This window comes from Schistocerca nitens, chromosome 11, assembly GCF_023898315.1.
Source record: "Schistocerca nitens isolate TAMUIC-IGC-003100 chromosome 11, iqSchNite1.1, whole genome shotgun sequence".
In the NCBI taxonomy this organism is placed as follows: Eukaryota; Metazoa; Arthropoda; class Insecta; order Orthoptera; family Acrididae; genus Schistocerca; species Schistocerca nitens.
Window position 1 is genome coordinate 42,490,242 of NC_064624.1, and position 12,728 is coordinate 42,502,969.

Genomic DNA, 12,728 nt, shown 5'->3' on the forward strand with positions numbered 1-12,728 from the left:
GAAGATGTGATTATACTGGTGACGAGATATTGGCTACCCTAAGAGAGTCACAGTGTTTCCTGCCAGTTGCTCACCCAAATACACATTCTTTAGATACTGTTTCCAGTGTGCCTGAAGAGATACGCCACTAGTTGTGTATCTTAAGGGACATATAGATACATTTGCAAGGGGTTTCTTGAAGTTGGTGATGTGATTATGTTGGTGACGAGGCATTGGCTACCTTAAGAGAGTCATAGTGCTTCCTGCCAGTTGCTCACCCAAATACACATTCTTTAGATACTGTTTCCAGTGTGCCTGAAGAGATACGCCACTAGTTGTGTATCTTAAGGGACATATAGATACTTTTGCAAGGGGTTTCTTGAAGTTGGTGATGTGATATTGTTGGTGACGAGGCATTGGCTACCTTAAGAGAGTCATAGTGCTTCCTGCCAGTTGCTCACACAAATACACATTTTTAGATACTGTGGCCAGTCTGCCTGAAGCGATACGCCACTAGTTGTGTATCTTAAGAGAAACATCGTTAGTCTTGCCAGCGTTTTCTAGACTTTGAAGATGTGATTATACTGGTGACGAGATATTGGCTACCCTAAGAGAGTCACAGTGTTTCCTGCCAGTTGCTCACCCAAATACACATTCTTTAGATACTGTTTCCAGTGTGCCTGAAGAGATACGCCACTAGTTGTGTATCTTAAGGGACATATAGATACTTTTGCAAGGGGTTTCTTGAAGTTGGTGATGTGATTATGTTGGTGACGAGGCATTGGCTACCTTAAGAGAGTCATAGTGCTTCCTGCCAGTTGCTCACCCAAATACACATTCTTTAGATACTGTTTCCAGTGTGCCTGAAGAGATACGCCACTAGTTGTGTATCTTAAGGGACATATAGATACTTTTGCAAGGGGTTTCTTGAAGTTGGTGATGTGTTTATGTTGGTGACGAGGCATTGGCTACCTTAAGAGAGTCATAGTGCTTCCTGCCAGTTGCTCACACAAATACACATTTTTAGATACTGTGGCCAGTCTGCCTGAAGCGATACGCCACTAGTTGTGTATCTTAAGAGAAACATCGTTACTCTTGCCAGCGTTTTCTTGACTTTGAAGATGTGATTATACTGGTGACGAGATATTGGCTACCCTAAGAGAGTCACAGTGTTTCCTGCCAGTTGCTCACCCAAATACACATTCTTTAGATACTGTTTCCAGTGTGCCTGAAGAGATACGCCACTAGTTGTGTATCTTAAGGGACATATAGATACTTTTGCAAGGGGTTTCTTGAAGTTGGTGATTTGATTATGTTAGTGACGAGGCATTGTCTACCTTAAGAGAGTCATAGTGCTTCCTGCCAGTTGCTCACCCAAATACACATTTTTAGATACTGTGGCCAGTCTGCCTGAAGCGATACGCCACTAGTTGTGTATCTTAAGAGAAACATCGTTACTCTTGCCAGCGTTTTCTAGACTTTGAAGATGTGATTATACTGGTGACGAGATATTGGCTACCCTAAGAGAGTCACAGTGTTTCCTGCCAGTTGCTCACCCAAATACACATTCTTTAGATACTGTTTCCAGTGTGCCTGAAGAGATACGCCACTAGTTGTGTATCTTAAGGGACATATAGATACATTTGCAAGGGGTTTCTTGAAGTTGGTGATGTGATTATGTTGGTGACGAGGCATTGGCTACCTTAAGAGAGTCATAGTGCTTCCTGCCAGTTGCTCACCCAAATACACATTCTTTAGATACTGTTTCCAGTGTGCCTGAAGAGATACGCCACTAGTTGTGTATCTTAAGGGACATATAGATACTTTTGCAAGGGGTTTCTTGAAGTTGGTGATGTGATTATGTTGGTGACGAGGCATTGGCTACCTTAAGAGAGTCATAGTGCTTCCTGCCAGTTGCTCACACAAATACACATTTTTAGATACTGTGGCCAGTCTGCCTGAAGCGATACGCCACTAGTTGTGTATCTTAAGAGAAACATCGTTAGTCTTGCCAGCGTTTTCTAGACTTTGAAGATGTGATTATACTGGTGACGAGATATTGGCTACCCTAAGAGAGTCACAGTGTTTCCTGCCAGTTGCTCACCCAAATACACATTCTTTAGATACTGTTTCCAGTGTGCCTGAAGAGATACGCCACTAGTTGTGTATCTTAAGGGACATATAGATACTTTTGCAAGGGGTTTCTTGAAGTTGGTGATTTGATTATGTTGGTGACGAGGCATTGTCTAGCTTAAGAGAGTCATAGTGCTTCCTGCCAGTTGCTCACCCAAATACACATTTTTAGATACTGTGGCCAGTCTGCCTGAAGCGATACGCCACTAGTTGTGTATCTTAAGAGAAACATCGTTACTCTTGCCAGCGTTTTCTAGACTTTGAAGATGTGATTATACTGGTGACGAGATATTGGCTACCCTAAGAGAGTCACAGTGTTTCCTGCCAGTTGCTCACCCAAATACACATTCTTTAGATACTGTTTCCAGTGTGCCTGAAGAGATACGCCACTAGTTGTGTATCTTAAGGGACATATAGATACATTTGCAAGGGGTTTCTTGAAGTTGGTGATGTGATTATGTTGGTGACGAGGCATTGGCTACCTTAAGAGAGTCATAGTGCTTCCTGCCAGTTGCTCACCCAAATACACATTCTTTAGATACTGTTTCCAGTGTGCCTGAAGAGATACGCCACTAGTTGTGTATCTTAAGGGACATATAGATACTTTTGCAAGGGGTTTCTTGAAGTTGGTGATGTGATTATGTTGGTGACGAGGCATTGGCTACCTTAAGAGAGTCATAGTGCTTCCTGCCAGTTGCTCACACAAATACACATTTTTAGATACTGTGGCCAGTCTGCCTGAAGCGATACGCCACTAGTTGTGTATCTTAAGAGAAACATCGTTAGTCTTGCCAGCGTTTTCTAGACTTTGAAGATGTGATTATACTGGAGACGAGATATTGGCTACCCTAAGAGAGTCACAGTGTTTCCTGCCAGTTGCTCACCCAAATACACATTCTTTAGATACTGTTTCCAGTGTGCCTGAAGAGATACGCCACTAGTTGTGTATCTTAAGGGACATATAGATACTTTTGCAAGGGGTTTCTTGAAGTTGGTGATGTGATTATGTTGGTGACGAGGCATTGGCTACCTTAAGAGAGTCATAGTGCTTCCTGCCAGTTGCTCACCCAAATACACATTCTTTAGATACTGTTTCCAGTGTGCCTGAAGAGATACGCCACTAGTTGTGTATCTTAAGGGACATATAGATACTTTTGCAAGGGGTTTCTTGAAGTTGGTGATGTGTTTATGTTGGTGACGAGGCATTGGCTACCTTAAGAGAGTCATAGTGCTTCCTGCCAGTTGCTCACACAAATACACATTTTTAGATACTGTGGCCAGTCTGCCTGAAGCGATACGCCACTAGTTGTGTATCTTAAGAGAAACATCGTTACTCTTGCCAGCGTTTTCTTGACTTTGAAGATGTGATTATACTGGTGACGAGATATTGGCTACCCTAAGAGAGTCACAGTGTTTCCTGCCAGTTGCTCACCCAAATACACATTCTTTAGATACTGTTTCCAGTGTGCCTGAAGAGATACGCCACTAGTTGTGTATCTTAAGGGACATATAGATACTTTTGCAAGGGGTTTCTTGAAGTTGGTGATTTGATTATGTTGGTGACGAGGCATTGTCTACCTTAAGAGAGTCATAGTGCTTCCTGCCAGTTGCTCACCCAATTACACATTTTTAGATACTGTGGCCAGTCTGCCTGAAGCGATACGCCACTAGTTGTGTATCTTAAGAGAAACATCGTTACTCTTGCCAGCGTTTTCTAGACTTTGAAGATGTGATTATACTGGTGACGAGATATTGGCTACCCTAAGAGAGTCACAGTGTTTCCTGCCAGTTGCTCACCCAAATACACATTCTTTAGATACTGTTTCCAGTGTGCCTGAAGAGATACGCCACTAGTTGTGTATCTTAAGGGACATATAGATACATTTGCAAGGGGTTTCTTGAAGTTGGTGATGTGATTATGTTGGTGACGAGGCATTGGCTACCTTAAGAGAGTCATAGTGCTTCCTGCCAGTTGCTCACCCAAATACACATTCTTTAGATACTGTTTCCAGTGTGCCTGAAGAGATACGCCACTAGTTGTGTATCTTAAGGGACATATAGATACTTTTGCAAGGGGTTTCTTGAAGTTGGTGATGTGATTATGTTGGTGACGAGGCATTGGCTACCTTAAGAGAGTCATAGTGCTTCCTGCCAGTTGCTCACACAAATACACATTTTTAGATACTGTGGCCAGTCTGCCTGAAGCGATACGCCACTAGTTGTGTATCTTAAGAGAAACATCGTTAGTCTTGCCAGCGTTTTCTAGACTTTGAAGATGTGATTATACTGGTGACGAGATATTGGCTACCCTAAGAGAGTCACAGTGTTTCCTGCCAGTTGCTCACCCAAATACACATTCTTTAGATACTGTTTCCAGTGTGCCTGAAGAGATACGCCACTAGTTGTGTATCTTAAGGGACATATAGATACTTTTGCAAGGGGTTTCTTGAAGTTGGTGATGTGATTATGTTGGTGACGAGGCATTGGCTACCTTAAGAGAGTCATAGTGCTTCCTGCCAGTTGCTCACCCAAATACACATTCTTTAGATACTGTTTCCAGTGTGCCTGAAGAGATACGCCACTAGTTGTGTATCTTAAGGGACATATAGATACTTTTGCAAGGGGTTTCTTGAAGTTGGTGATGTGTTTATGTTGGTGACGAGGCATTGGCTACCTTAAGAGAGTCATAGTGCTTCCTGCCAGTTGCTCACACAAATACACATTTTTAGATACTGTGGCCAGTCTGCCTGAAGCGATACGCCACTAGTTGTGTATCTTAAGAGAAACATCGTTACTCTTGCCAGCGTTTTCTTGACTTTGAAGATGTGATTATACTGGTGACGAGATATTGGCTACCCTAAGAGAGTCACAGTGTTTCCTGCCAGTTGCTCACCCAAATACACATTCTTTAGATACTGTTTCCAGTGTGCCTGAAGAGATACGCCACTAGTTGTGTATCTTAAGGGACATATAGATACTTTTGCAAGGGGTTTCTTGAAGTTGGTGATTTGATTATGTTGGTGACGAGGCATTGTCTACCTTAAGAGAGTCATAGTGCTTCCTGCCAGTTGCTCACCCAAATACACATTTTTAGATACTGTGGCCAGTCTGCCTGAAGCGATACGCCACTAGTTGTGTATCTTAAGAGAAACATCGTTACTCTTGCCAGCGTTTTCTAGACTTTGAAGATGTGATTATACTGGTGACGAGATATTGGCTACCCTAAGAGAGTCACAGTGTTTCCTGCCAGTTGCTCACCCAAATACACATTCTTTAGATACTGTTTCCAGTGTGCCTGAAGAGATACGCCACTAGTTGTGTATCTTAAGGGACATATAGATACATTTGCAAGGGGTTTCTTGAAGTTGGTGATGTGATTATGTTGGTGACGAGGCATTGGCTACCTTAAGAGAGTCATAGTGCTTCCTGCCAGTTGCTCACCCAAATACACATTCTTTAGATACTGTTTCCAGTGTGCCTGAAGAGATACGCCACTAGTTGTGTATCTTAAGGGACATATAGATACTTTTGCAAGGGGTTTCTTGAAGTTGGTGATGTGATTATGTTGGTGACGAGGCATTGGCTACCTTAAGAGAGTCATAGTGCTTCCTGCCAGTTGCTCACACAAATACACATTTTTAGATACTGTGGCCAGTCTGCCTGAAGCGATACGCCACTAGTTGTGTATCTTAAGAGAAACATCGTTAGTCTTGCCAGCGTTTTCTAGACTTTGAAGATGTGATTATATTGGTGACGAGATATTGGCTACCCTAAGAGAGTCACAGTGTTTCCTGCCAGTTGCTCACCCAAATACACATTCTTTAGATACTGTTTCCAGTGTGCCTGAAGAGATACGCCACTAGTTGTGTATCTTAAGGGACATATAGATACTTTTGCAAGGGGTTTCTTGAAGTTGGTGATGTGATTATGTTGGTGGCGAGGCATTGGCTACCTTAAGAGAGTCATAGTGCTTCCTGCCAGTTGCTCACCCAAATACACATTCTTTAGATACTGTTTCCAGTGTGCCTGAAGAGATACGCCACTAGTTGTGTATCTTAAGGGACATATAGATACTTTTGCAAGGGGTTTCTTGAAGTTGGTGATGTGTTTATGTTGGTGACGAGGCATTGGCTACCTTAAGAGAGTCATAGTGCTTCCTGCCAGTTGCTCACACAAATACACATTTTTAGATACTGTGGCCAGTCTGCCTGAAGCGATACGCCACTAGTTGTGTATCTTAAGAGAAACATCGTTACTCTTGCCAGCGTTTTCTTGACTTTGAAGATGTGATTATACTGGTGACGAGATATTGGCTACCCTAAGAGAGTCACAGTGTTTCCTGCCAGTTGCTCACCCAAATACACATTCTTTAGATACTGTTTCCAGTGTGCCTGAAGAGATACGCCACTAGTTGTGTATCTTAAGGGACATATAGATACTTTTGCAAGGGGTTTCTTGAAGTTGGTGATTTGATTATGTTGGTGACGAGGCATTGTCTACTTTAAGAGAGTCATAGTGCTTCCTGCCAGTTGCTCACCCAAATACACATTTTTAGATACTGTGGCCAGTCTGCCTGAAGCGATACGCCACTAGTTGTGTATCTTAAGAGAAACATCGTTACTCTTGCCAGCGTTTTCTAGACTTTGAAGATGTGATTATACTGGTGACGAGATATTGGCTACCCTAAGAGAGTCACAGTGTTTCCTGCCAGTTGCTCACCCAAATACACATTCTTTAGATACTGTTTCCAGTGTGCCTGAAGAGATACGCCACTAGTTGTGTATCTTAAGGGACATATAGATACATTTGCAAGGGGTTTCTTGAAGTTGGTGATGTGATTATGTTGGTGACGAGGCATTGGCTACCTTAAGAGAGTCATAGTGCTTCCTGCCAGTTGCTCACCCAAATACACATTCTTTAGATACTGTTTCCAGTGTGCCTGAAGAGATACGCCACTAGTTGTGTATCTTAAGGGACATATAGATACTTTTGCAAGGGGTTTCTTGAAGTTGGTGATGTGATTATGTTGGTGACGAGGCATTGGCTACCTTAAGAGAGTCATAGTGCTTCCTGCCAGTTGCTCACACAAATACACATTTTTAGATACTGTGGCCAGTCTGCCTGAAGCGATACGCCACTAGTTGTGTATCTTAAGAGAAATATCGTTAGTCTTGCCAGCGTTTTCTAGACTTTGAAGATGTGATTATACTGGTGACGAGATATTGGCTACCCTAAGAGAGTCACAGTGTTTCCTGCCAGTTGCTCACCCAAATACACATTCTTTAGATACTGTTTCCAGTGTGCCTGAAGAGATACGCCACTAGTTGTGTATCTTAAGGGACATATAGATACTTTTGCAAGGGGTTTCTTGAAGTTGGTGATGTGATTATGTTGGTGACGAGGCATTGGCTACCTTAAGAGAGTCATAGTGCTTCCTGCCAGTTGCTCACCCAAATACACATTCTTTAGATACTGTTTCCAGTGTGCCTGAAGAGATACGCCACTAGTTGTGTATCTTAAGGGACATATAGATACTTTTGCAAGGGGTTTCTTGAAGTTGGTGATGTGTTTATGTTGGTGACGAGGCATTGGCTACCTTAAGAGAGTCATAGTGCTTCCTGCCAGTTGCTCACACAAATACACATTTTTAGATACTGTGGCCAGTCTGCCTGAAGCGATAAGCCACTAGTTGTGTATCTTAAGAGAAACATCGTTACTCTTGCCAGCGTTTTCTTGACTTTGAAGATGTGATTATACTGGTGACGAGATATTGGCTACCCTAAGAGAGTCACAGTGTTTCCTGCCAGTTGCTCACCCAAATACACATTCTTTAGATACTGTTTCCAGTGTGCCTGAAGAGATACGCCACTAGTTGTGTATCTTAAGGGACATATAGATACTTTTGCAAGGGGTTTCTTGAAGTTGGTGATTTGATTATGTTGGTGACGAGGCATTGTCTACCTTAAGAGAGTCATAGTGCTTCCTGCCAGTTGCTCACCCAAATACACATTTTTAGATACTGTGGCCAGTCTGCCTGAAGCGATACGCCACTAGTTGTGTATCTTAAGAGAAACATCGTTACTCTTGCCAGCGTTTTCTAGACTTTGAAGATGTGATTATACTGGTGACGAGATATTGGCTACCCTAAGAGAGTCACAGTGTTTCCTGCCAGTTGCTCACCCAAATACACATTCTTTAGATACTGTTTCCAGTGTGCCTGAAGAGATACGCCACTAGTTGTGTATCTTAAGGGACATATAGATACATTTGCAAGGGGTTTCTTGAAGTTGGTGATGTGATTATGTTGGTGACGAGGCATTGGCTACCTTAAGAGAGTCATAGTGCTTCCTGCCAGTTGCTCACCCAAATACACATTCTTTAGATACTGTTTCCAGTGTGCCTGAAGAGATACGCCACTAGTTGTGTATCTTAAGGGACATATAGATACTTTTGCAAGGGGTTTCTTGAAGTTGGTGATGTGATTATGTTGGTGACGAGGCATTGGCTACCTTAAGAGAGTCATAGTGCTTCCTGCCAGTTGCTCACCCAAATACACATTCTTTAGATACTGTGGCCAGTCTGCCTGAAGCGATACGCCACTAGTTGTGTATCTTAAGAGAAACATCGTTACTCTTGCCAGCGTTTTCTAGACTTTGAAGATGTGATTATACTGGTGACGAGATATTGGCTACCCTAAGAGAGTCACAGTGTTTCCTGCCAGTTGCTCACCCAAATACACATTCTTTAGATACTGTTTCCAGTGTGCCTGAAGAGATACGCCACTAGTTGTGTATCTTAAGGGACATATAGATACATTTGCAAGGGGTTTCTTGAAGTTGGTGATGTGATTATGTTGGTGACGAGGCATTGGCTACCTTAAGAGAGTCATAGTGCTTCCTGCCAGTTGCTCACTCAAATACACATTCTTTAGATACTGTTTCCAGTGTGCCTGAAGAGATACGCCACTAGTTGTGTATCTTAAGGGACATATAGATACTTTTGCAAGGGGTTTCTTGAAGTTGGTGATGTGATTATGTTGGTGACGAGGCATTGGCTACCTTAAGAGAGTCATAGTGCTTCCTGCCAGTTGCTCACACAAATACACATTTTTAGATACTGTGGCCAGTCTGCCTGAAGCGATACGCCACTAGTTGTGTATCTTAAGAGAAACATCGTTACTCTTGCCAGCGTTTTCTTGACTTTGAAGATGTGATTATACTGGTGACGAGATATTGGCTACCCTAAGTGAGTCACAGTGTTTCCTGCCAGTTGCTCACCCAAATACACATTCTTTAGATACTGTTTCCAGTGTGCCTGAAGAGATACGCCACTAGTTGTGTATTTAAGGGACATAGAGATACTTTTGCAAGGGGTTTCTTGAAGTTGGTGATGTGATTATGTTGGTGACGAGGCATTGGCTACCTTCAGAGAGTCATAGTGCTTCCTGCCAGTTGCTCACCCAAGTACACATTTTTAGATACTGTGGCCAGTCTGCCTGAAGCGATACGCCACTAGTTGTGTATCTTAAGAGAAACATCGTTACTCTTGCCAGCGTTTTCTTGACTTTGAAGATGTGATTATACTGGTGACGAGATATTGGCTACCCTAAGAGAGTCACAGTGTTTCCTGCCAGTTGCTCACCCAAATACACATTCTTTAGATACTGTTTCCAGTGTGCCTGAAGAGATACGCCACTAGTTGTGTATCTTAAGGGACATATAGATACTTTTGCAAGGGGTTTCTTGAAGTTGGTGATGTGATTATGTTGGTGACGAGTCATTGGCTACCTTAAGAGAGTCATAGTGCTTCCTGCCAGTTGCTCACGCAAGTACACATTTTTAGATACTGTGGCCAGTCTGCCTGAAGCGATACGCCACTAGTTGTGTATCTTAAGAGAAACATCGTTACTCTTGCCAGCGTTTTCTTGACTTTGAAGATGTGATTATACTGGTGACGAGATATTGGCTAACCTAAGAGAGTCACAGAGTTTCCTGCCAGTTGCTCACCCAAATACACATTCTTTAGATACTGTTTCCAGTGTGCCTGAAGAGATACGCCACTAGTTGTGTATCTTAAGGGACATATAGATACTTTTGCAAGGGGTTTCTTGAAGTTGGTGATGTGATTATGTTGGTGACGAGGCATTGGCTACCTTAAGAGAGTCATAGTGCTTCCTGCCAGTTGCTCACACAAATACACATTTTTAGATACTGTGGCCAGTCTGTCTGAAGCGATACGCCACTAGTTGTGTATCTTAAGAGAAACATCGTTACTCTTGCCAGCGTTTTCTTGACTTTGAAGATGTGATTATACTGGTGACGAGATATTGGCTACCCTAAGAGAGTCACAGTGTCTCCTGCCAGTTGCTCACCCAAATACACATTCTTTAGATACTGTTTCCAGTGTGCCTGAAGAGATACGCCACTAGTTGTGTATCTTAAGGGACATATAGATACTTTTGCAAGGGGTTTCTTGAAGTTGGTGATTTGATTATGTTGGTGACGAGGCATTGTCTACCTTAAGAGAGTCATAGTGCTTCCTGCCAGTTGCTCACCCAAATACACATTTTTAGATACTGTGGCCAGTCTGCCTGAAGCGATACGCCACTAGTTGTGTATCTTAAGAGAAACATCGTTACTCTTGCCAGCGTTTTCTAGACTTTGAAGATGTGATTATACTGGTGACGAGATATTGGCTACCCTAAGAGAGTCACAGTGTTTCCTGCCAGTTGCTCACCCAAATACACATTCTTTAGATACTGTTTCCAGTGTGCCTGAAGAGATACGCCACTAGTTGTGTATCTTAAGGGACTTATAGATACATTTGCAAGGGGTTTCTTGAAGTTGGTGATGTGATTATGTTGCTGACGAGGCATTGGCTACCTTAAGAGAGTCATAGTGCTTCCTGCCAGTTGCTCACCCAAATACACATTCTTTAGATACTGTTTCCAGTGTGCCTGAAGAGATACGCCACTAGTTGTGTATCTTAAGGGACATATAGATACTTTTGCAAGGGGTTTCTTGAAGTTGGTGATGTGATTATGTTGGTGACGAGGCATTGGCTACCTTAAGAGAGTCATAGTGCTTCCTGCCAGTTGCTCACACAAATACACATTTTTAGATACTGTGGCCAGTCTGCCTGAAGCGATACGCCACTAGTTGTGTATCTTAAGAGAAACATCGTTACTCTTGCCAGCGTTTTCTTGACTTTGAAGATGTGATTATACTGGTGACGAGATATTGGCTACCCTAAGAGAGTCACAGTGTTTCCTGCCAGTTGCTCACCCAAATACACATTCTTTAGATACTGTTTCCAGTGTGCCTGAAGAGATACGCCACTAGTTGTGTATCTTAAGGGACATAGAGATACTTTTGCAAGGGGTTTCTTGAAGTTGGTGATGTGATTATGTTGGTGACGAGGCATTGGCTACCTTCAGAGAGTCATAGTGCTTCCTGCCAGTTGCTCACCCAAGTACACATTTTTAGATACTGTGGCCAGTCTGCCTGAAGCGATACGCCACTAGTTGTGTATCTTAAGAGAAACATCGTTACTCTTGCCAGCGTTTTCTTGACTTTGAAGATGTGATTATACTGGTGACGAGATATTGGCTACCCTAAGAGAGTCACAGTGTTTCCTGCCAGTTGCTCACCCAAATACACATTCTTTAGATACTGTTTCCAGTGTGCCTGAAGAGATACGCCACTAGTTGTGTATCTTAAGGGACATATAGATACTTTTGCAAGGGGTTTCTTGAAGTTGGTGATGTGATTATGTTGGTGACGAGGCATTGGCTACTTTAAGAGAGTCATAGTGCTTCCTGCCAGTTGCTCACCCAAATACACATTCTTTAGATACTGTTTCCAGTGTGCCTGAAGAGATACGCCACTAGTTGTGTATCTTAAGGGACATATAGATACTTTTGCAAGGGGTTTCTTGAAGTTGGTGATGTGATTATGTTGGTGACGAGGCATTGGCTACCCTCAGAGAGTCATAGTGCCTCCTGCCAGTTGCTCACCCAAGTACACATTTTTAGATACTGTGGCCAGTCTGCCTGAAGCGATACGCCACTAGTTGTGTATCTTAAGAGAAACATCGTTACTCTTGCCAGCGTTTTCTTGACTTTGAAGATGTGATTATACTGGTGACGAGATATTGGCTACCCTAAGAGAGTCACAGTGTTTCCTGCCAGTTGCTCACCCAAATACACATTCTTTAGATACTGTTTCCAGTGTGCCTGAAGAGATACGCCACTAGTTGTGTATCTTAAGGGACATATAGATACTTATGCAAGGGGTTTCTTGAAATTGGTGATGTGATTATGTTGGTGACGAGGCATTGGCTACCTTCAGAGAGTCATAGTGCTTCCTGCCAGTTGCTCACCCAAGTACACATTTTTAGATACTGTGGCCAGTCTGCCTGAAGCGATACGCCACTAGTTGTGTATCTTAAGAGAAACATCGTTACTCTTGCCAGCGTTTTCTTGACTTTGAAGATGTGATTATACTGGTGACGAGATATTGGCTACCCTAAGAGAGTCACAGTGTTTCCTGCCAGTTGCTCACCCAAATACACATTCTTTAGGTACTGTTTCCAGTGTGCCTGAAGAGATACGCCAC